The sequence below is a fragment of the Lycorma delicatula genome, chromosome 7 (genome assembly GCF_047948215.1).
Source record: "Lycorma delicatula isolate Av1 chromosome 7, ASM4794821v1, whole genome shotgun sequence".
Lineage (NCBI taxonomy): Eukaryota > Metazoa > Arthropoda > Insecta > Hemiptera > Fulgoridae > Lycorma > Lycorma delicatula.
This window is the reverse complement of record NC_134461.1, coordinates 143,958,707-143,984,449: the sequence shown is the minus strand read 5'-3', so window position 1 is coordinate 143,984,449 and position 25,743 is coordinate 143,958,707. Positions and strand designations below refer to the sequence as shown.

The 25,743-nt window shown below is 30.6% G+C and overlaps 1 pseudogene; it reads left to right on the top strand.

The window, feature by feature from the left end:
• The first annotated feature begins 357 nt into the window (after positions 1-357).
• Positions 358-25,743, top strand: part of LOC142328397 (protein-lysine N-methyltransferase SMYD4-like) — a 38,842-nt pseudogene continuing 13,456 nt past the window's right edge.

Below are 25,743 nucleotides of genomic sequence, written 5' to 3'. Positions count from 1 at the left end.
AATTTATATATTTCACTTATTTGTTATACGTGCAGTTTTGTGATCTTTATTATTTACTTGACTGCTACCTTATTAATAGATAATTTAACTTCTTTTTTTTTTGTTCAAATGTAATAATGGAAAACAGCCAGATACTTTTTAGGACCTGAACCCAGGATTAGATAAGATGAACAAGAAGATTGATCACAACACAGACTGACTGTAATCAATAAATGTAGATGTTTTAGATATTTAAAAAAAAAAATTAAAAAATATTATAGCTACATATTATCTTGAAAATGCACTTGACTGGTAATGGTTGCTTTCTGATCTATTAATAGATCCCTACAATGACACAGTAAATGTTCTAAAAATAAATCTAACTTCATATACTATGCTAGTGTTTCATACACATACAGTATACTAAGCACATGGTTCTCTCGTATTTTTGTACTAGTAGTGTTCATTAGAAAAATGTTGAATACATTAGAAAATAATATTGGTGGATTTTTTAAAAAACAACATCTACAGTTATGTAGTTCACTTGAAGAAAATGATTTAAATAACTTCTCTTTGTTAAATAATAATGAAGATAAATTTAAATTTGTTTGTATTAATCCATTTGTAAGATCTAATCAAATATCAAAATTAACCAATGATAAAAATTTAAATGTTGCTAAACAACTTAAAACTGATGGAAATAAAGCATTTCAAGCTAATGATTACAGTAATGCATTATTCAAATATTCAAAATCAGTATTAAAATGTCCTCAAGATAATGGTGGTGAGTATTTAGCTCTTTCTGTGTATTGTTTTTACTTATGTTTGTTCACAGTTTACGTTAAAAAAATCGTTATCGAAAAAAAAATTAAGATTATCTTTAATTTTTAATTAATTTTAATTTTTTATTTTATATTAGTTATAAGTTTTTAAAATTATAGTGAAATCACTGTTAATATTCAAGTAAATTTAAGTGTTTTTTAATTAATTTCAATAAAGTATCATTAAATGTGACAATAATTACAGGAGTTGCTTAATGTAAACTGTCGTTCAGTGTAACAGTGGTCAATGATTCATCCTTTTGATTTTTAATTTTACAATTTATGGATTTAGATAAAATAAAAAAAATACGTCATCTTAGAATTAATTTTGAATTTTTTAAATTCTCCTGAGGTGAACACAGATGTTCAAAATAAATTCTACTATCCGCTGGGTTTTCATAATTTTTTAAATTATTATGAAATAACAATCTCTTTTGACATCTTTTATTCAATTAGTAATGTTTTTTTAAAAAGTTGTAAAACTTTTTCTTAAAGTTGAAATTCTTTTAATTTTTTTGGAATGTTGTTTATCTTAATTTTTGTACTATTTCTAATATGCAAATGAACCAGTTTGAAAATAGTAAAGTCAACATATTTTTTACATATTGATATGTGAATAATCACTAATGTTGCAGGTTGTTACTTACAGGACTGTAAATGTTTTAACTGCATTACTTATGCAGTTGTATACTTATTTTTAACTGCAAAGACTTTTTAAGTTAGTAGCATTCAGTTAACAATAGGTGTTAATAGTGATTACCTATACTGTTAATATTGTTTTAATAATTTACAATTTGAGTTTTATTTTAATACAGAATCATTACAGGAACTGGCAATAGTATTAGCTAACAGGTCTGCTGTATTTTATCATATTGGAGAACATCAAAAGGCGCTTGACAACATCAATGCAGCTTTTGAATCTGGTTACCCTTCTTCGTTATACTATAAAGTGTACGACCGGTTAGTTTGTTTTTTTACATAATTCTATATTTAAAAAATAATTAATGTGTACAAATTTCAAACATTCATGTTTAAATTACAGTACATATAAAGTTTATCTGAACTGCCATGTTCAAATGTCTAGTTTACTGAAATCTTATGCAATTACTATCACAAGTTAGCTACAAAGAAAAGAAATTGGTTATTTAAATAATAAATACAAGTCAGTATGGTACATTAAAATAATTTTAAGAGATCATTAGTATACAACTGTAGCAGTTAACATTTTTGGAAACTAACTTAAATTTCAAATTAAATAACAAAAAACACATAATGAATATGTTCTATATGGGTCATTCCATGTTAAATCAACAATGTCCACAACCTGACCAACTAGGATTTTCATGAAAATTGGTATGAATTAACTACTGATAGAGTTATGCGAAAATACTGAATTCCAGATCTCGATCATTAACTGTTTCGTTTTTAGAGCCCTTCAAATTTATTAGAAAATGGAAAATTTTTACTTGCAGTAGTAGTAGGTCAGACCCATCAAGTTAACCTATCGGGTTGGTCTAATGGTGAACACATCTTCGCAAATCACCTGATTTCAAGTTGAGAGTTCTAAGGTTCAAATCCTTGTAAAGGCAATTATTTTTATCGGAATTTGAATACTAGATCATGGATACTGGTGTTCTTTGGTGGTTGGGTTTCAATTAACCACACATCTCAGGAATGGTCAACCTGAGATTGTTCAAGACTACACTTACACTCATACATATCATCCTCAAAAAAAAAGTAGTGCTAGGTCAAGATAACTTTGGTAACTATTAAGGTGATAAAGTTGGTCTCATTTTAAAGCTTATTGATACTATCTTGCAAATTGAAACATCTTTTGCATGGGTGATTATGTCAAATCATAGAAAAGTGAAGTTACTTGAAGATTTAATGGCATCAGTTTCTTACGTGTTTGTAGAATTCATCAACTGAGTAGTTTAGTGAACAGACTCTAAGAAAAGCAAAAAAAAAAAGAAAGAGTCATTCTTCAATGGTTATTTAACAATTTTTTTACTTTATTTTTTCAGGGTTTTGTTCAACACTATGGATTTGGTTTTTTACTTTAGTATCATTATTTCACATTTTTTTAAATTTTACCATAATTACTTGAGGTTTTCCTGTGCCTCAAAAGAGAAATTATCAATTTTTAAATTTTGTAATGTGTTCTTTGAAAATTAACTTTCTGTAGTGTTAAAGAGATGTTTTTTTTTAAAACGTAAAAAGAATTGTTCAAATATCATTTCTGGTTGTTGAGAAAAGTGTACCTAAAAATTAAAATACAAGATTTTTGGGAAATCAACTTTAAAGATTGTACTGGGGACCCACCTGAGAATGAACAAAGTGTCAGTGCCTACCAGCACTATAAGATGGGTTGTCCGAATCCTCCTACTCCTCAATGTGTTCCAGCTTTTTTCTTTTCTGCTTAAGACTTTGCATTTATTAATTTCTTATATATCCTTATCAGCCTCCCTGATGCAAGTTTCATCAAAATGTTTGGAAACTTTGACACAGTTCTACCCAGGATTTAACCCTACCTTTTCAAACATTAAACATTTTGTCATATTACCAGCATTGTAGGAGCTCATAACCTCATTAACGCCAAATTCCAGAGTATTCCTACATACAAACATATTTTTTGGTATCCTTGACTAAATAATATTGTCCAAACACTCCCTCAGATACTTTTGCAGCAGGACTGGATTCGGAAGATCTTCAAATATTGGTTTAATTTCCTGCATTACTGCTTTTGGTGGGTATATATGTTTATTGTCATATGAGCACAGGCTAAATGAGCCGAGCCTGTACGTATTTACACTATATGTCATCAGTCTGTGACACAAACCTTGAATAGGTCCTTCATTAGTAGATGACAAGTGGAAATAGTCAGTCCAATTAGCACATCTTACGTCATTAACATTACTGGTGTTCCTAAAAATAGCTAAATCATAAAAGTTTTTATTTCAGCAACAAATAAATTTTAGAGGGCCTTGGCAAAATTTGCATATATTTATTTCTGATAAAAGTTTACACAAATTGTCAAAACTTTCTTTTTCCTGTTTAGCCTCCGGTAATTACCTTTCAGATAATACTTCAGAGGATGAATGAGGGTGATATGTATGAGTGTAAATGAAGTGTAGCCTTATACAGTCTCAGTTCAACCATTTCTAAGATGTGTGGTTAATTGAAACCCAACCACCAAAGAACGCCAGTATTTACAAGTCTCTACACCAGTAGATACATATCTACATATCTAGTAGATACTAGATACACCAGTATCTAGTATTCAAATCCATGTAAAAATAACTGACTTTACTAGAACTTGAACGCTGGAACTCTCGACTTCCAAATCAGCTGATTTGGGAAGACGTGTTCACTACTAGACCAACCTGATGGGTTAAGAATGATCGACCTGAGACTGCCAAGACAACACTTCTTTTACATTCATACATATCACCCTCATTCATCCTCTGAAGGAGTACTTTATAGTGGTTCTGCAGGCTAAATAGACAAAGAAAGAAGAAGCTTTAATTATGGATGCTGGGTGTAATTCATAATATGAACTTGAAATTTTTATTTAACAATGATCATTGCAGTTTATGCCATTTAAAATATTATTAGTTTCAGGGTTTCTGAATTAGTTTCTGAATTCCATAATACCTTGGACAAACCACAAATAGCAAATTAGTGAAATCTATACCAAAGTTAACAAAAAAAGAACACTGGATTTAAGACTCCTCCACAAATAGATATTTTCTTACTGTTGGCATTTATTAATGGCTACTGATTGCACATCAATAGCATATTAAAGGAAGTATCTTTATCAAGTGCAGAAAAATTCTTCTCAATCTTTCAAATTGTTGAAAGTGTTTCAGACAGATATGATTTAACAGCTTTTGAAATTTTCTTTAACAAAAATTCAACATAAGAAAAATTGCAAGATATTATCTAACACTTAATTAATTAATTTTTGGTTATAAAATTTGTGATTAATAAGTTGTACAATCTAAATAAAACACTTTTATTTATAGGAAAGCAAGATGTTTACTGGCATTAAAACAGCATAAATCAGCAATAGAAGCATTTCGTTGTACACTAACAACTTTAGATGATGCAAAATTACCTTAGGAAAGACGACAGAAATGGCAGAAAGATGTGCAAATTATGCTTGCTATGTTATCAAAAAATCCTGTTAAAGATGGTAATCACATTATATTATTATTACTATAACATTTTATAGACAAAGAGATGTGTGTGTGTGTGTTTTAGTGAATGTATATGCTTGCATACACATAACACAAGATGAACCTGATCTAAAGCTGATTATTATTCATTTCTTTTTTAATAGTTTTCTTCATACTACTTAACACTACTATTACTTGTATGAACTTCACCAAAGCAATTCACCTAAACAAAAACTATACTGACTGTCATCTTGAAATGTAATCATTAGTGGATCCAACGGCTGAAATGAGTCCTTTCCAAAAAATATCTATTGTAATTGGATTTTTTATATCTATAAATTCATGTAAAAAATAATTTTATATTTTACTTAGAATTTGAATGAAAGGTCAGGCTTTTTTTGCAAAAACAAAACACACCAGCACAGCTTATTTCTTATAACAATAAGCAAAAGAGATAAAAAATAATAAAAGTTACAAATAATTGGAGTATTTTTTAAACTTTTTATAATTACAGTTTTAATAAGGATAAAATCAAAACCTAAACCGACAACGATTGTTAACGTCTATATGCCTACAAGCGCCCATGATGATGATGAGGTAGAGTGTGTATACGAAGAGATTGATGAAGCAATTAAACACCTAAAAGGAGATGAAAATTTAATAATAGTTGGAGATTGGAATGCAAGCACTGGAAAAGGCAAGGAAGGAAATATAGTGGGTGAATACGGGCTGGGCAAAAGGAATGAAAGAGGGGACCGACTTATAGAGTTTTGCATGAAGTATAATTTAGTAATTGCCAACACCCAATTTAAAAATCATAATAGAAGAATATACACTTGGAAAAAGCCAGGCGATACTGCAAGGTATCAGATAGATTATATCATGGTTAAGCAAAGATTTAGAAATCAACTCGTTGACTGCAAAACTTACCCTGGAGCAGACATTGATAGCGACCATAATTTGGTGATAATGAAATGTAGATTGGGGTTTAAAAACCTGAAGAAAAGAATCGGTGGAATTTAGAGAAGCTTGAGGAAGAGGTGGTAAAGAAGATTTTTGAGGAGGACATTGCAAGAGGTCTGGGTAAAAAAGATAAGGTAGAAAATGTAGAAGAAGAATGGGAGAATGTTAAAAAGGAAATTCTTAAATCAGCAGAAGCAAACTTAGGCAGAATAAAGAGAACTGGTAGAAAAACCTTGGGTTTCAGACGATATATTGCAGCTGATGGATGAACGTAGAAAATATAAGAATGCTGGTGATGAAGAAAGTAAAAGGAACTATCGGCAATTAAGAAATGCTATAAACAGGAAGTGCAAACTGGCGAAAGAAGAGTGGATTAAAGAAAAGTGTTCAGAAGTGGAAAGAGAAATGAACATTGGTAAAATAGACGGAGCATACAGGAAAGTAAAGGAAAATTTTGGGGTACGTAAATTAAAATCTAATAATGTGTTAAACAAAGATGGTACACCAATATATAATATGAAAGGTCTAAATAGGGTTTTATCTATATTTTCATTATTCATTAAATTGTTTATTTATACATTTTCTACATTAGGTTAAAAGTGTATTTAGTTTTCATACTTGTAAGCAATAATTTTATTGCCCATTTCAGAAATTACTATTAATATAAGAGTACTTTTTTATAGTTCGATGTGATTGGTGAAAGGTAAATTATTAGCAGATTTCAAACTGTATATATGTATATATAATATTAAGAGTTACTACTAATATGTATATATATCTATATTATTAGAGTTAGAATATAAATATATATATATATATATATATATATATATATATATTGTTTTGACATAATTTTTCATTACATGTATTAATTTGGATGAACATATTTTTAAACAATACAGTATGATCCCTTAGTGGTTCCACACCAATACCAAGCAGTACTGGACTATTTAAAAAATATGATTGAGTGAAAGTCTCAGATCTAGGCAGTTGTTTAGTTAGATGACTTTCAGAATCTTCTGTTCTTATGAAGAGTTTTTTTTGTAGGCTTGCCCTTATTTCTGCTACAAAACTAAAAATGATAAAATTAATAATTTTAGAAAAAAAATTAACAAATACAAAAAAGAAAAAAAGTTGTACTATTGGAAAGGGGAAAACTTTTCCAATACTTTTTGAAGTCTGTGTCAAATTTAAAATGAATTATAAGTTGTTACTTCTAAATAAAGTATTTTAAAATTTTTTCAGCCTTTCTGCATGGAGATGACAAAGTATTAGGAATTTATTTAAAGTAAATAACCTAGAGTTGGTTTTTCAAATCAGTTCCTTCTATTGACTAAAGCCATATACTGTTGCTTAACTTGAATATGTTATTCAAGTACATTTTGTATTCATACATTTTGTATTCCATATTTTGATATTTTGTGCACTCAAAATTCCTTTAAAATTTAGTGCTGATTTCAAAAAATAAATATCTAAGATTGTTTTGAGGGTGTAGTAGAAAAATTTTTTTTTGCAATGCAATATCTTTTTGTTTTTTGAGTCTGTTTAGTTTTTTCAAAACGTTTAAAAAATTTTATTAACATAAGTATTTTTATTTATCTTTAAATATTATTAACAAATTCATTAGATTATCAAGATCTGGATTTTAATATTTTTAGTTTATTCTAACGAAAATTATTATCTACGCACAGTAAATAAAGCTATACAGAAGATTGACATGTTTTCAGAGGTATCTCTTACCAATTTTTACTTTCCTATTATCATAATTCTAGAACTATGCTGCAAGAAGGGAAGGTATGGTAATCAGTTAAAAAATGGGTTATGGGTTCTTTTTGCATTTCTTGACGTTTCATGACCAGAGATCCCTAAAAACAAAAAAAAAGTGGGGGGGCAATGTGCATACATAAGTATGTACATTGGTGTGTTTGAAGCTTAATAACTTGTCTGAATAAATCGATTTTGATAAAATTTTGTATAGTGTGTTTATGGGGAAATCTGTTGGTAAAATTTTAAGGTCAGTATCTTCAGTAGAGGGTTTGGAGTTGATTTTCTCACATTTTTGCAAACATAAACCCACTTTATATTAAGCTCAATAATGCATACTTATTTATTCCTGCCCAAAAGAGAAATCTTAGATAACTTTTTCATGTATAATTATTCTCTTATATAAAAGTAAATAACAGATGCCAGGAAAGTAGAACTTTATTGCGAGATTTTTTTTGAAAAATGGTATTGAATTATGAAAATTCTGTTTAGTTCATGGGGAGACTTTGAAACAGTTTACAGATTTTATTGTAGTAAGATTAATTTCAAACAATTTTTGTGATCATATTTAATTTTTAAATTAAATAAAAAGAAAAAGCCGTAATAAGAAAGGGAGTTCAACAAGGATGTTCCCTATCTCCATTACTTTTTAATCTTTACATGGAACTAGCAGTTAATGATGTTAAAGAACAATTTAGATTCGGAGTAACAGTACAAGGTGAAAAGATAAAGATGCTACGATTTGCTGATGATATAGTAATTCTAGCCGAGAGTAAAAAGGATTTAGAAGAAACAATGAACGGCATAGATGAAGTCCTACGCAAGAATTATCGCATGAAAATAAACAAGAACAAAACAAAAGTAATGAAATGTAGTAGAAATAACAAAGATGGACCACTGAATGTGAAAATAGGAGGAGAAAAGATTATGGAGGTAGAAGAATTTTGTTATTTGGGAAGTAGAATTACTAAAGATGGACGAAGCAGGAGCGATATAAAATGCCGAATAGCACAAGCTAAACGAGCCTTCAGTAAGAAATATAATTTGTTTACATCAAAAATTAATTTAAATGTCAGGAAAAGATTTTTGAAAGTGTATGTTTGGAGTGTCGCTTTATATGGAATTCAAACTCGGACAATCGGAGTATCTGAGAAGAAAAGATTAGAAGCTTTTGAAATGTGGTGCTATAGGAGAATGTTAAAAATCAGATGGGTCGATAAAGTGACAAATGAAGAGGTATTGCGGCAAATAGATGAAGAAAGAAGTATTTGGAAAAATATAGTTAAAAGAAGAGACAGACTTATAGGCCACATACTAAGGCATCCTGGAATAGTCGCTTTAATATTGGAAGGACAGGTAGAAGGGAAAAATTGTGTAGGCAGGCCACGTTTGGAATATGTAAAACAAATTGTTAGGGATGTAGAATGTAGAGGGTATACTGAAATTAAACGACTAGCACTAGATAGGGAATCTTGGAGAGCTGCATCAAACCAGTCAAATGACTGAAGACAAAAAAAAAATTACAGTTATTTGCCATAGATAATTCAAAATTTCCATCTAACAAAGGAACTAGCCGACCAGATCACATTTAGTGAAAAATTGTTTACACTACACTTGTACATCTTATGGTATAAGATGTATCAAATGAGGTATAAGATGTATGATCTAGTTATATCGTATGGTAATTAAGCATTTGTGAGAATAAGTAACAATGTATACATAGATAATATAAACTATGACTATTTCTTGAACATATCAATCTATATTCAGAAAAACTATTTCTTCAATGAGCAGGAGACATGTAAATATTCAACTAAATTCTCATCTAAAAAGAGCTTCTAGATCTGCCAATGTTACAATAAAGATATACGTAGAATAATTTTATATACATTATTATTCTAATACAGAAACATGACAAACACCAATTTATATTACTAATATGCTACACTTCAATTTCTTGATGCCGCGTTCTCTAAAACTGTCTCATTTGTTTCTTCCCAGCTTGCATTTTTAAAATGTTTATAAAAGTAACTATAGGTGTAATAATGAGCAGTGTATTTTTGTAAAATTTAATCATGGATCCCTATGCTATAAATAAAAATCTTTACCAATTGCTAAAGAATTTAAAACCTTTGAAATTAGCTCCATAAAATTATTTAAAACCAAATTGTTTAAACCTTTGAAGATATAATTTTTAAGGCAGACAAATCATTTAATTTTTGTATAATATTAAAAAATGTTTAAAGTATGCTATGATTTTAAGAAATTTGTGTACAAAAACATTTTTCTACATATTTTACATAATCTTATAAGTAAAAAAAAAATGTTTGTTACTAAAGAAAAGACTTGCACAATATAGAATCCAATTATTTAAACAACTGTTGATATGCTGTATTGACTACAATGTGTACTTAAAATTTCCTCTATCGAGTTGAAGCAATGCATATAATTCATATATTCATCATTGTATAAAGTTGTTATATCCAAAGACTATTGCAGAACAATTAATAGATAGAGTTTGTTTCTCTGCGTAATGATGTTCAGTATTTAATCGGTCGTGGTACTGAACAGATAAAATTGTCACTTGTAGGGCACAGTATCATCTACATTTTGAGATCTTGTCATATAATATAGATTAAGAAGAGAAATCTTTTTTCTTTCCCTACAAGAAAGAGATATCTCCTCTCCTTGATCTGTGCTGTATTCAATAGTACGTTTAATTAGTATAATAGCTTAGTATAACTGGAGTAAAATGGTTGTTAAACTGATTTACTCTTTTATTTTTCCTAATAAGCCTGACATGGAAACCTATTCTTGGGAATTACTATTAATTTTATTAGATAAAATTAAAATTGCGTTAAATTAAGCGATTCAGTATAATACAGTAAACTGTTTTTTTTTCCAGTAATTATTTAATCATTATAAATAAATTAAATGCAGAATTAAAATAAATATTTTATATAATTAAAATTTTGTGACAATGGCCAAGGTAGAAGTTAAGTCAGCTAGACGTTAATATAGCTACTTGAAATGGTTATATTCAAATTCTAAAAGTGAATACAAATTTTGGGAAAAATAAAAGTTCTTCATAATGGTATGTATAACCCAATTTGTTATAGTTATTCTGTGATATTGCAGAACTGGTTAGAATTCAGTTAAAGGTATAGTCAAAAATGACTAGATTTATATTTGATAACCCACCAGGTTGGTCTAGTGGTGAACGTGTCTTCGCAAAACAGCTGATTTCAAAGTCAAAAGTTCCAAAATTCAAATCCTAGTACAGATTTCAGTACTAGATTGTGGATACTGGTGTTCTTTGGTGGTTTTTTTTTGTTATTGATGTTGCAGAGAAATAACATTTATGTACTCCCCACACAAGTTGGGGAGTATCGGACTCACATGGGTTTGGTTAGATGTTGTTAAGAGCCTATGTGTGCCCACATCTTACCGACTATAAAACTCCTACTTCACCGTTCTTCTCCACCCAGGGCCAGTTTTGCATTTAAGTATAGCACAACCCTAGGGGTGTCAGAGCAGGGAGGCTTAGGAGTCCCACAGCTTCATCACCGCTGCCCACCCATGCAAGCATGGGCAGACGATCACTCCACTGAAGGCTGTCCCTCAACCCCTCCCCCCGCCCACAACAAATGACTTCTTTTTACTTCACTGGGTTACTTCTCAGACCATTTTATCTTCTAATTCACTAATTAAATGTACATTTTAATCAACAAGCTAGACAACTAAAAGACTTACTACTCACCTTGAATTATACTCACACATTACATATATTGCCAACTCTTCATCTCGGAGCACTGGTGTCTCGCGTCGCGAGCTCAGGGGTTACCGGAGTACCTCCGCTTCAGTGTCACAGCCCATCCGTGCGAACACGAATGAACTGTGACTCCACGATATGCTGTCTTTCACCCCCTCGCTTCTTCTTTTTTTCTTCAACACCTTGATCACATAATTAGCAACGAAGTTACATTTTTCTGCTCTCGTTAGCATCACTTGCACCACGTTATCACTCTAAGCTGACCCGTAACTGCCTCACATTCCTTAAGCTCGTTACTCCACCTACAGCACTCGAAGAAGACACCGCAGTATCTTGTTCATTACAATACACACATTCAGGGCTGTCAGCTCTATTTCTCGCGTGGAGGTAAGCCCTGAAAGTCCCGTGGCCGATCAGGAATTGTGCGAATCAAAAACCCAGCTCACCAAACCCCCTCTCGAGCTACGGTCTCATCTCGCCTATCAGCCTTCTTGTCCATTGACCTTAATTCGAGTCACTCCACCTCTCTTGTCATTCATTTAACATTTCTTGGTTGGCATCTTTTTTGGTCATCACACTAGCTGTCTTTCGTCTGGCTCTGGCCAGCTGTTGGATTGACGAAACCCCGGTGACTACCAGGATAGCCTCAGTAGACACCGAGGAATACGCAGATGCAATTCGTAAGGCCAGTCTTTGTTGGACACTTTCTAGTTGTCTTCTATTTCTACCCACTTCCAACGCTCTGTGCCACACAGTCACTTCATATAATAAGACAAAATTAATTACGTGTGCATATAGTCTTCTTACAGAAGCTCTAGGACCGGATGCATTCTTCATAAACACATTTAAGTTTTTAACGATTTGTTCCGTCTTGGTTCTGATCTGCTGCACATGGTACGTAAAAGACCGCCTGTGGTCAAGTCACATTCCTAAATACTTGATATGTTAGATCGACTGGATGGGTCCCCTACCGTCCGGACAAGGATAGCTCTTTGTCTACCCGTCATCAGTATCATTAATGACTTATTATATGATAATCGTAACCCTTTTGAATCCATCCAGTCACACACCATAGTAAGCGTGGTGTTCGCCGCCGTCGCCACTTCCTCTACTTTTCTCGCCATAACCACGAGCGCCAAGTCGTCAGCAAACGCTATAGGCCTAACTTCTTCCGGATATGACAAGTTGAGAACCTTGTCAAAGATGAGGTTCCAGAGGATGGGGCCCAGTGCCTTCCCCTGAGGCACCCCGCTAGAGACTGTGAATCTTAAGTCACCACCACCCGTCATATTAATCAGTTCTCTCTCCTGTAAATACCGCTGTATCATACGTCGTACACAGTCCGAAACTTCATGTTGTTTTAACGCATAAGAGAGAGTTAAAGGCGTTCTTTAAATCAACCAAAATGACTACCAGTATACTACGCGTTCTCCAAGTACTCTTTGCAGCGTTGTTGACCAGTCTCATAACCTCGTTGGCGGTATCAGCAGTTGATCTGCCGGGTCGGAACCCATATTGCTGGAGCTGAATCCTCCTTTTTCATCGATATATTCTTTTAGTCTCGCCACTAACAGTCTCTCAAATAATTTATATAAATTATTTATCAAGTTTATTGGTCTGCAGGAGGCTGAACCATCTGGTGCCCCGGTTTCTTTATTAACACCAACCTGGAGGTCTTCCTTGTCCTGGATATATAATCGCCATCAGCATGTCGTTAAAAATATCAAGTAAAGTAACAGGGACTTTTTCTACTAGTATTCTAATTATCTCTACGGGTAGACAATTGGGATCTGGTCTCTTTCTCACTTCATCCTTTTCCCGGCCTTTCTGCACTGTGAACAACTGTACATCTTCTGCTACTATTTCTTCTCTGGCCGGATCTTCTCTCACTGAAAATAACAATGCCACTTGCTCTCGTACTTTGTCATCGTCAATCACTGGTAAACGCTGTCCCAGTTTCCCGGTAACTAATTTATAACCACTTCCCCAAGGGTCATTACAGAGCTCATTCCAGCATTTATTTTTGTTTTCTTAATCGCCGCGGTATATGCAGCCCTGGCCACTACATAACCATGTCTAGCAGTATCTCTATTTATTAAACAGTTCCTTCTATTGGTCCTTTGTAATCTCCTTCTTGCCGACCATACTTTTTTCCTTAGGATTTCCAAGTCTGAGTCCCACCAGTATGTGTGACGTCTATCCAGGACCGTTACCGTTACTTTCGCCCTTACGCAATCCTCTTTAACGAATTCTACCAACTCTTCAGAATCGGTGACATTTGCTAGCCTCTCCTCTACTGTTTCCGCAAACCTAATACACCCTCTTTTGGAGGTCCTATTTTTCCTAGTTTATTAAAATGTGTTGTCATTATTTCATGACCTATTAGGAAATGATCCGATAGAGTTTCCTCGTCCAGTATACGCCAGTTATGAACTGGCGTAAAACTCAGTACTTTCTCAACTAGTTCAAGAAATTCAACAAAGTCTCCAATGTCACCGTTCGGAGAGTGGTACACGCAAAATCGCTACATCTCCCAGGTCCGTTCACACAAATCCGTGACCAGCTCCACATTTCCCGACTAGGGTTCTCATTGTAATAAAACCTATCAATGCCACCCCAGTCGCATCTGGTATCCATCTTGGATTGCTGACGACCGTTGTGTTCGGTTCTGCTATGACGACCACGTCAACTTTGGTTTTCACAGCGACCTCCCAACATACGTCATGAGCTCTGCAGCTGCGATTGGTATTTAGTTGCAATACCTTCATTTTGCGGATATGCATCTTACTGTCCCTCAAATCGCGCACGCCTTAGTGTTCGTACATTCTGTACTCCTAGGCCCCTGTTGTTCTATCTATACCTTTGCAATCGGCGGACACATGGCCAGAGTCCCAGCAGCGATAACATTTTTTTTCTGGACTACAGTTCTTCCATTCTGGGTTCTAGTGTCAAACTGCCAGTCTGCAGCCTTGTTACGTAGTAACGTCGTGAAATTTTCAGCTTTCTCTCTATGCCCTTCACCCTAATACATAGTTCATTATTTACTCCTTTTCTCATTGAGAAGACCTTGCCTGCCTCTTCTCTGGTCACTGTTTGCTTCACAGTTTTCAAAAGCTCTGCATATGATTTACCACGACCGTTCTAGGCAAAATGTATGACCCTAAAAATGGGTTCAAAAATTTTGGAGATGGAGGAGGGGGTTGGGGGACCGGATCAGTATAGATACCAAAGGGTTCGGAAGGATTTGGCAGGGTTAGAAAGATGTATGAGAAAAAAAGATTCCCTCTTATAAGACAGCATTTGCTTAGAATATTTTCACTTGCCGTGAATCACAGAAAATTTTCAGAGTTCTACTAACGTCACTCTGTAGTAAACAACTCACAGTCTTGTTCAAACTCGTACAGCTTGAAAACAAGTGACTATAGTCCCTATTACTAACAGCAATAAGGACTATCTCCAAAACAGCTTAATAAAAAGTATGTCTATCAACCAAAATCGTTAATTCTTTGAAAACACATCCACTACATTTTGGTGGTTGGGTTTGAGTTAACCACACAACTCATCCTCTGAAGTAATACCTGATGGTGATTCCCGGAGACTAAACAGGAAAAAAAAAGTTTTATATTTGGTTAAACATGTAACGTTGTCTCAGCAATGATTTGCCTGTGACAGAACAGTAGCATCTAACAAAATTTAATTTTTAAGTGTGCATGTTGAGTAGTCTATGAATTATGGTTCCAAAAGCTGAGAATTTATGTTTAATTGAGTGATTAGAGGCCTTGTGAACAAACAAGCATGTAATTATTAGTTATCCATATATTTTGAAATATTTATACTGATTATTTTTTGTGTTGAAGTCAAGAAAATTGATTTGTTGGGTTAATATTCTGTTGTGAAATTTACAGTACGTTTTGTTAAGGAATGTTAAGAATTATTTGTACTGTCTTGTCTTAAATCAGATGAGAAAGTCATTGAATAAGATAAGATCTTCATTGAATGAGAAACTGTTTTGGGGAACATGTTTGTTTTTTTAAAAATATGTGGTGATAAAAGTTGCTATTATGATTCTCAAGAAATATAAAGAGGTCTATTTTTCATAATTTCTAAAAGTATGTTAGCAACATAGTTATAGATTTAATAAAGTGCAGAAACTTTCTTCAGAAGGAAAATTACAACATAAGTCTTAATGCAGCTGGAAAATATTCCATTGTTGAAAGATTTGTAAACGAGAAAATAACAGCATCAACTGTTTACTCTTTATATTTAAAATATAAGCTTTAACTTCCTGGATAACAGGAAATAAAAATACTGTACTGATTCATTAACAAAATCATTCAAAGAAAATGGCTTTATTTGAAATGGATTAATACTATTGTTATTTGAAATACTGGAAAAGAATCTAATTACTCTGCTAGATGAATAAGGAATGAGATAACAGTAGTTGCCCAATTATATTTTTGGTGGTGTTATCTGACCTGTTTTATTTTCAAAACCACTTTTATTTTTGATAACTTACTGCATAGTTTTTGATTTATTTTGAATTAGATATTAAATTATCAAAATATAATCTTTTAGGATTAAGAATAAGATTCACAAATTTTTCTTACTGTAGAGCTAGATTTTACAATTCCTTGAGTAATACATTTTCCTGTTTTGTATTTACAACGGCAATCTAGAGAAAAAGCCTTCTAAAAGACATTAATAAAAATTTTATTAATGCAGTTGTTTTGTAATTCTAGTTGGCTAGGAGATATAAATATTTATCCTTGATAATTCATTTATCAGAAAACTAGACTATGTAATTATTAATTATATATTCGATTTTCTGTGGATTATGCTAATCTGTAAATATTTAGAGTTTTGTTTTATCCAGTAATTATTATTGTTGCTATTTTGTTGAAATGATTAATTTTTCTTGAGTATGGCTGATAAGAAATAATTAGAAGAAACTGAGTCACTGATCAGGAGAGGCGGCAGACACCATTGTCTAGATTTCTGTTTTTAAGATACATATTATACTTTCATTTTCTATAAAATGTGGAATATAAACTCTGAAAAAAATATTTTATATAATGTTTTATTATAAAAACTAAATATTTATTTTATGTTTTTTTATTTATAAGTCAGTGATGATAATTACGTAAAACCATAAATTTTTGAAATGAAAATCTAAAAAAACAAATGTAATAAATACAATATTTTTAACAACTTACATCATGATTTCATTCGCTTTTGTGGCCTTCTTCATTGGCTAGTGCTGCTATGCATACACTGGCTTCAGCTAATGTTACTGATGGCAATTCTCTTGAATTATGTAAACAGGTATTTAATATATGATGAAAAAGTATGTTGGATTTGAATTGAGTTGTTCATTTAGTGTATTGTACTGATATATTTTAGAAAATTTACATATTTCATGACACAAATGTTTTAATGTGTGATCTTTTTTTTGTGCACTGCATGTACAATCAAGATTGTCAATAATTATATTGTTTAAACGATATATGTATAATAATATATTAGATTGCTAATAAATATGAAATGATTGACAAATGTTGACTCTGTTATGAAGGACTTTCAAGTGTTTATTTTGTCTATTTGAAGCTGCATTTTACTTCATCAATAAAGAAGTTGAGCAGTTACAGCGGTTCAGTTTATATATTTTATGTATTATAAGCTTATTTTGTTTGTTTAATGACTATGCTCGGTAAATAATAGTTTGTTTTGTTTACTATTTTGAAGATAACATTGAATCTGGATTTTTTAAATTTTAGAGATATTTTCTCTGAATATTTTATACATATTTTATGTTTTATCTTTACTTATTTTAGATAGGTGTATCTATCGTGTGTTATCAGATCTGACAACACACCGAAAAATACCTAGCACACCTCTGTGTGCTAGGTATTTTTTGGTGTGCAGTTCTTCTATGTAGTCTTCAAATGACACAGCTAAATTGATTAGCCTTTGGATTATATTTCTAAAAGCAGATAGTTAATGTAATGTGGATGGTTTGAAGTGTTGTAATTAAATAAGAGTATCCAAAATTGTAATTTTCTATATATTCTGAAAGAGAGTTTTGTTGATTAAACTGATTAAAAATCAGTTTATATTATTCATAATTAAAAGTTACTTAAACTGTAGAATTTAATGAAATAAAAATATTACTTTTATAATTACAGAATCGTTGACAGAGGCTGGTGGTAAAATCCCTAAAGTTATTGGTAAACAAAATAAAGCTCACCCAGCAGTAAACAATTCAATAACTTTTAAACAATCAGAAAACTTAGGAAGGTATGCAGAAGCTGTAAACACAATTAAAGCTGGTGATATTGTTGTTGTTGAAAAACCACACTGTTCTGCATTACTATCTGAACGTTCCCAAACACATTGTTTTCAATGCTTTAAAAGGTAAATTTTTAGAATATATACCAACTTAAAAGTCATTAATTTGAAAAAGAATATTTTGCATTAACCTGGTTAAAAAAGAAATTTACTAACCATCAGTAAAATATTAGTGTAAAATAATGGTATGCAGTATACAAAACAGGATGATTGATCCTAGTCTTTAGGTATAAAGCAATTTATTTATTGTTGTCTAATGCAATGCTGTGTAATGTACTCTATACATTATATATATATGTATGTGTGTGTGTGATAAACTGAAATAACATGTCTTTGTACAATTATCTACATGCATCATCTAATAATAAATCTGATCATTAATGAGGCACAGTTGAGTTTGTGAAATTTTATTTCTATATTGCTCAGATCATAGAATGTATTATTCATAATTTAAGTTTTTCAGTAAATTGATCGTAATTTGTTTTTTTATGATACTTATTTGGTTCATAATAAATTGAAGAAAATGAACCCTTTGTTTCAATTTGTGTCTGCACATACCACTTAAATATCTGAAGCAGTGTCAATGAAAATTACAAGATGAACTTATCACATTTTTTTGTGATATTTGAACCAAAAACATCAGAGTCCACCTCCTTTTTTCCAGAATTTATTTATATAACAAAAAAATTTACACAAAAATTTGAATCTATAGGTTTGCAGAAATTTAGCAGAATACATGTTTTAAAATTTTTAATATATTTTCTGGCCTCATTCTGAGAGTAATATTTTATATTTTACTTGGTGGAGATACAAAGTAGCAAAAGTTACAAAAGACAAAAATTAAACAGAATGAAATTTGAAGTTACTAGTGCAGAAAAATTTTTTTAATTTAGATGATCTGTCTTCTTTTGTTGAAATCATTTTTTTCACATTTATATATCTAGGATGCGTTATAATAGTAAAAAAAGAACCTAGAATCTCTTTTAGGTTCTGTATAAAATACTAAAATTCTCTTGTAATCAGATGTTACACACCATCTGGAATATTTTAGGGAATAGCATTCTGTAAGTGAAAGGGTGAAGTTAGAAAAACTGCTTAAGACGCCAATTTCAATGAACTTGTCCCCCCTGTAGATCCTCAATGTTATGAATTTTTGGTGTAATTTTCTTCAAATGCTTATATTTTTAATGGGTAATAACAATGATAAACAATAAGGCTTAACAATAATAATTATTAATGAAAAAATAATAGCATGAAAAAATTAACAACATTAAATTTGAAAAAAAAACTTTGCTTGAATAATTAAAAATGTTGAACAGTGATTTCTTCCTCCTCCCTATATTAAATAATTCTTTTTTTAAAGAAAGTAATTTAATCAGGATGAATTTTTAAAAAAAAATTATTCGCTGAAAAAGAAAAATTCCATAATTAAAATGAAAATAAATTTAAAATTACAAATGAGTTAATGACCATTGTCTAAAATGAAAGAATGTTTTAGAATTTGTTCTTTAGAAAAAACATATTTACAGGACAAGAACTAAAGCAGATAAAATCAATAAATTTTTTATAGAAAATATATATATATTTTTTTGGGGAACTGTAACCTAGGATTTTCTTTCAGATAACGATTATAAAGATTTCAGATAAAGATTATATTATATATAATTTCATTATATATAGTGGTTCATACAATCCCCCCTCTAACATATGTAGCAGAAGAAAGGATTGTCATAGAGTTTTAGTGTTATGTACTAAAATCTGTAATGTAATACACATTACACATGTTTAGTGCTATGTAATTAAAATGAGTAGAATCTAGTGAATTTACCTTCCACTCTATCTGAAGTACAGAAAGGTGGTTTTAGTGGGAGTGGAATATCTCAGAATTTCCAAATACAAATAGGAGTCAAGTATACTTTATCCTAAAGAGCTTTCCAAAAGAAATACTTCTGTGTAAAATTACATCTATATTTTACACAATTATAGTAAAAATTGATAGCTGCTAATTTAATGCCCAATTATTAGTGAAAAAAATATAATTAAAGTCATTAATTGTAATTACTATGTGGCAATAATAACTTAAATTGGTTATTTGAAATTTAAATATTTTTAAAACTCCTTGAAGCACTAATTTTAGAACTATTTATCTGCTTACAGCTAAAATATGTCAAAATCAAGAGTGTTGGGTAGTATTTCATTTTAAAGAAGGAATTTGTGAAATTTTGTTTCTATATTGTTCAAAATATTCTTCTTTTCATACTTTGTACTTCACAGCAAACTAAACAAATTATCTTGATTTGTGTCTGTTCATCTGAGTATTATACAAGTTGAATGGCAAAAATGTTTTTTAACAAAACTTGCTGGAAAATCTTATCTAATCGTATTTGGAATCATCTTAACTGTCTAATTTCAACTAGTTCAAGATATATTTAAAATAAAAAATTAACTTATCAATGATTTAAGCCTGTAAAATTTTCACAATATTGAAGTTTTTGAAATTTTGAACAGACCTTTGACCTTTGAATGTTCTGTCAGAAAGTCTTATCTTTAATCTGTTCAGATTAGTTTTATTATAATTAAATATTTTTGGGAACAAAAATGAAAGGATTAAAACTGTTATAGAAATTATTTTTTGATTTAAAAAAGAGAGCTCATTCATATTCATAAAATTATACAGTTCAGATTAGTTGTATTATAATTAAATATTTTTGGGAACAAAAATGAAAGGATTAAAACTGTTATAGAAATTATTTTTTGATTTAAAAAAGAGAGCTCATTCATATTCATAAAATTATACAGTTTTAATTTACACTCACAAGATGAATTTTAACGTATTTCAACAGTTTAAAAAACAGAACTTGAATCAAAATTACTAAAAAAATATAAAAATGTCTTGATTAGTTTGTCCCTTCTTTTAGAAAAAATATGATTACTTTTATTATTTCTTTATTTACTTGCTAAAGATGTACTACAGGGAAAATTTCATGGTTTTAAAAATGAACAAAATGTCACAAGCTTCATAGAAAAATTTTCAACAGTCTCTCTCCCCCTCTTAAAAAAATAATTTTTTAATGATTTAAAATGCCCTTATATTAATAAAAAATTTCAAGGCACACAAATAAAAGTAAAAAAAAATTGTTAACATTATTGAAATTTTGATCAATGGTGTTCCTTACAGGAAATAAATAAGTACTGTCACCCAGAGAACCACAGGCAATTCAACTAGTTAGTGATTATATCACTATCATTGTTACCTTCTGAATTGTGCATAAGACATTGTTTTATAATATTTATTAGAAGTACATTAAGAGGTTGCTTTACATCTTCCAGTCTTTCTTGTTCACATTGGTCTTGGTTGTTGGCATTTATAAAACACATTAAGTACATGAATCCCACGTCAGAGTTGCTTTTCCCAATAGTAATGATTATAATTAGACATTCCGGTCACTGTGATGAATGAAATAAAGGTGACAAAGAAATGACTGTATAACATTTACTTTTCAATGGGCTTGGCACACTAGATGTTTGGCTTGCTGAAGAAGGAAGTTAAAAATTACCTCACTCCTTAATTTCCATAGTAATTCTGGCATGGATTGTTTGATACTCTTGAGAATGGTTATGTTATTTGTGACTTAAGACTCATGTCAAGCCGCATTTTCACACTTTTCCATTACAACATTATTCATACATACACAAAGCAGTACAAGAAGTATTTTCAATTTCAATAATAAGCTTTTCGATGTTGTTAATGAATTTTATTATGTTTCAGATTAATATCACCCTATCCATGTCCAAAGTGCAGTAATGTGGCATTCTGCAGTAAGATGTGTCAAAATGTAGCTATGACATCTCATCATGTTTTTGAATGTTCAATACTACCGACTTTATGGGCATCTGGTGCTTCAATTACATGCCATATGGCATTAAGGATGTTTACACAAAAAAACTTAGAATATTTTAAAGAGATAAAATCTTCTCTAAAGCAGGTAAATCAAATATATCTCAATATAGAAAATATAAGGTGGGGTAAAACAAATATGCATTTTCATAAAGTGATAAAGAAACACTCAAAGAACATTTTGGAAATGCAAGTACTTAATTGAAAATTTTTAATGATTAAAATATAGTTGCTTAACTGAACCAAAGAAACCAGAATACAAAAATGTACCCATTACAGTAATCTTTTCTACATCATGTAAAAACACCTTCAAAAGAAAAAATTACCACTGATAAAATTAACACTCAATTTTAATGCCAAATCAAGGTCATATGTTGGTGCTGTCTGATAAAATCAGTAAACTCTAAATTATCATTGCAATAATAATAGAAAAAAGTACAATGTATACAATCATCATATGCATGTAACCAGTCAAGTGAAATCCCTTATATAATTCATTCTTACTGACAAATTTTACTCTGTTTAATATATGTGTTATTGACACATATATTAAACAACCAATGAAAACAAGTTATTTTACCTATTCTGAAGGCTTAGGATTTATTATTTAATGTGGTGATTTTGAAGGTATTCAGAGAACATTAAAAGAAATTTTACTACACCTAACTGTATAATAAGATAAAAAAACCAACTTTGTCTGAACCCTCAAACAAAGTTGAGACTTTGTCTATGGCAAAGCTCAGGTTTGGTCTTTTCACCTCCGGACTTCAGCAATGACAGTTTAAAAAAATATGTGTTAAGAAACATGAACTTACATAAATAAAACTTAAATTTTTCTGGACAAGACATATTTTTAAAATGATACTGCTGTTGAGGCTGTATATCATTTCTGGCATTAATATTTTATTTCACAGTTAGTGAAACAAAGGGTCAGAAATAATGCAATAAGGAATAGTATTAATGGGTCACTGAGCTAGATGCAGGACCCAGTATTAAATGTGCATTGTTTATTTTGTTTACATCCAAATATGAGAGATGTGTTGTTTCTACTGTAATTAAAACTTGTAGAATCATCACTGATCTTAAAACTAATGGCTATGATAAGTTGCTTTAAATGGCAGTTGTTGCAACAAGTGATAAATGCTTTCCAATTCACCTGAATCAAATGCAGCATAAAGAGTCAAAAACTGATAGAGTAATGACATCATTTACATAAAAATGAGTACATCATATTTTGTGTCGAATAAAGAAATTCTTTCATACAAACAATGGGCTAATTACAATCAGTTACATCAAAAACAGGGGAGATAAAATGAGTGGATTAGTGTTCTACTAAAAGACAAAATATTTTCTGGAAGTAATGTATAGTCAAATTATGGCAAATTTTAAGAAGTTAGCATTTATTATTGAAGGCAAGGATGCTCTGTGTGACTGTGGTGCTGAACAGAATGTCTCACCTATTTTGTTATCCACTTAGTGAAATTTTCTGACTTTCAGAAGTACAGAATTAAAATTTTTTGATCATTAGAAAAAATAAAATACAAAGAAAAAAGTTACTGAAATACTGAGCTTTTAATAAAGATAATGTAATTTTCCCAAGCACAAAAGAAGAAAAAGATTGGTAAATGAACACAAAACTCCATGATGAAGGTTTAAGAATTAATCTTAAGATTTGTACATTTTTTCATAAATCTAAAAAAGTTTCCTTTTCAGATAAAGTTTTAAACTTTAGAATCCAGTTGCATTTTTAAACAGATCCAAGCAGTTAGAATTTGACAATTCAGTATGATCAAAATGAAAAAATCTGATATGGACACCACATGATTTCCTTGTATGCCAATTAAATTGCATATACACATTTTTTGCTGCACTTCATTTAAACTTATTTCATTTGAAAGTGAGATGCGCAATCCTCCAATTCTTTAATAAAGTAGACAGACAATCTTACCTGAGATATTAGGATAGCGTAAAAGTTCCTTTATTACTCATATAAATAAACTCTTATAAATACTCTAATAAATAAATGTATGTCCTATATCTGTCTAATACTAAGTTTTTTACTTCCTTGTATGAAGTAAAGCAAGTTGTGATCGTGAAAAATTTCACTTCTCAGATTTCAATGGAAATATCCATTTTGACCATCCCTGAATCCATTTTGACTAGTTTTGGCATGACGTCTGTACGTACATACCAATGAATGTATATATCTAGCATAACTCAAAAACGATTAGGCGTAGGATGTTGAAATTTTAGATTTAGACTTTGTAACATCTAGTTGTGCACCTCCCATGATTGCAATTGACTGAACTAACAGTATCCAATTTTTTTGGATTTTGGACTTTTTCTTAACTGCAGTAATAAGCCCTCATTGAGAGCTTTTCAACAATATATCATAAGTGGTACTTATTTTCATTGGTTCCTGAGTTATAGCCAAATAACATTTTAATTAATGAAATATGTGTATCTTACAAGGGAAGGCACATCAGTTGGAATCAGATTTTTTTAATCCTTTTTTTTAACTTTTTTTTTTTTTAGTTAAATATATTTTTACTGTAAATAATTATTCAATTATAACAATAAAAAAAAATTCAGAAGTTATTAGTGAAATAAAATTTTATGTACTTTTAAAAATGTGTAATGTAATTTAATAAGCATTATTACATATGTGTATATGTAATAAATTTCGTGAAATATCTGTGTATTATACTCTAGAATCGTATATTTCTGGATTTTCTAAAGTTAACTACAGAGTGACTGAAAAATAGAAAAGAACAACATATATACTTAGGCATACATGTCCGATCTTTATTAAATTGCAAAAAAATTCTTGTCTTTTTGTGTCTTGTTCATTACTCCTCTGATATTGTCGGAGAATATTCTCCCTAAATTGCAGTTGATCAACATTTCATTTATTTGTTTTTTATTGCCAATAATTTAATTGCTCGTTGGTTTGATTTAATTTGTATACACGTTCTCTAGTTTTGAAATTTTCTCTCTCTTTATATTCATCATCGTCTCTTAATCTTTTTATTCTTTCCTTGGTCTTAACATTTTCTTCCTCTTTATATTTATCATCTTCTCTTAATCTTCTTATTATTTCTTTGGTTTTAACATTCTCTTCCACTTTATATTTATGATCCTCTTATTGTTTTTATTCTTTCTTTGTTTGCAACTGTTTCTTCTACTTATTTTTTTTTGGTTTGCAACATTTTCTTCTTCTTTATATTTATTATCTTCTTTTAATTTTTTTATTCTTCTTGTGTTTTTATGATATATATTTCTTCATGTTATTTTTCTTTTTCCTGTTTGATTGTTTCTTTTTCATTTTTGATTATTCACCAAATAATTTAATAATAAAAACTGAATAATTTACATCTAAGATTGAAATTAACATTTGTAATCGGTATACAGAAGTTCACTAAATGGAATAGTTTAATTATTATTAACTTTTATTTAATCGATAACGTATGAAGATACGAATAATACTGATCTAGTAGTAGAAGTAATAAAGAGACTTTTTCTCTATCCTAATATTTCATGTAAGATTGTTGAATTAGTGATTGTATAAATATTTGATGTTAATAAAAAAAAAAACTAATATTTCACCAATTGTCTAACTGTCCACTTTATTAAAGAATTGGAGGGTTGTATCTCACTTTCAAATGAAATAAGTTTAAATGAAGTGTATCCTGACCCTGTAGGGGAAGACTCCCTCCATGAGATGGCTTCGGTCACCACGCTATCCCCTCCGTACCTAGCTCTAATGAGCTTTACCAGAGGTCATCTGCAGTACCTCGGCAATGACATCTTTCAGTCAAGCCTCATCCAGGATGCTACTGATGCAAATGCCACGAGCTACATTCCCATTGGTGTCCTAGTAACTAACATACACTCAAAACTAAACACATCTAACTAAGTCTCAAACAAGAATGAATGACTTTCTAAGAACGAAGAAACTGAACCTTACCTACCTGAAAAGTAAAAATGAGTTTGATACACAACTAATCATAAAATGCAACACAA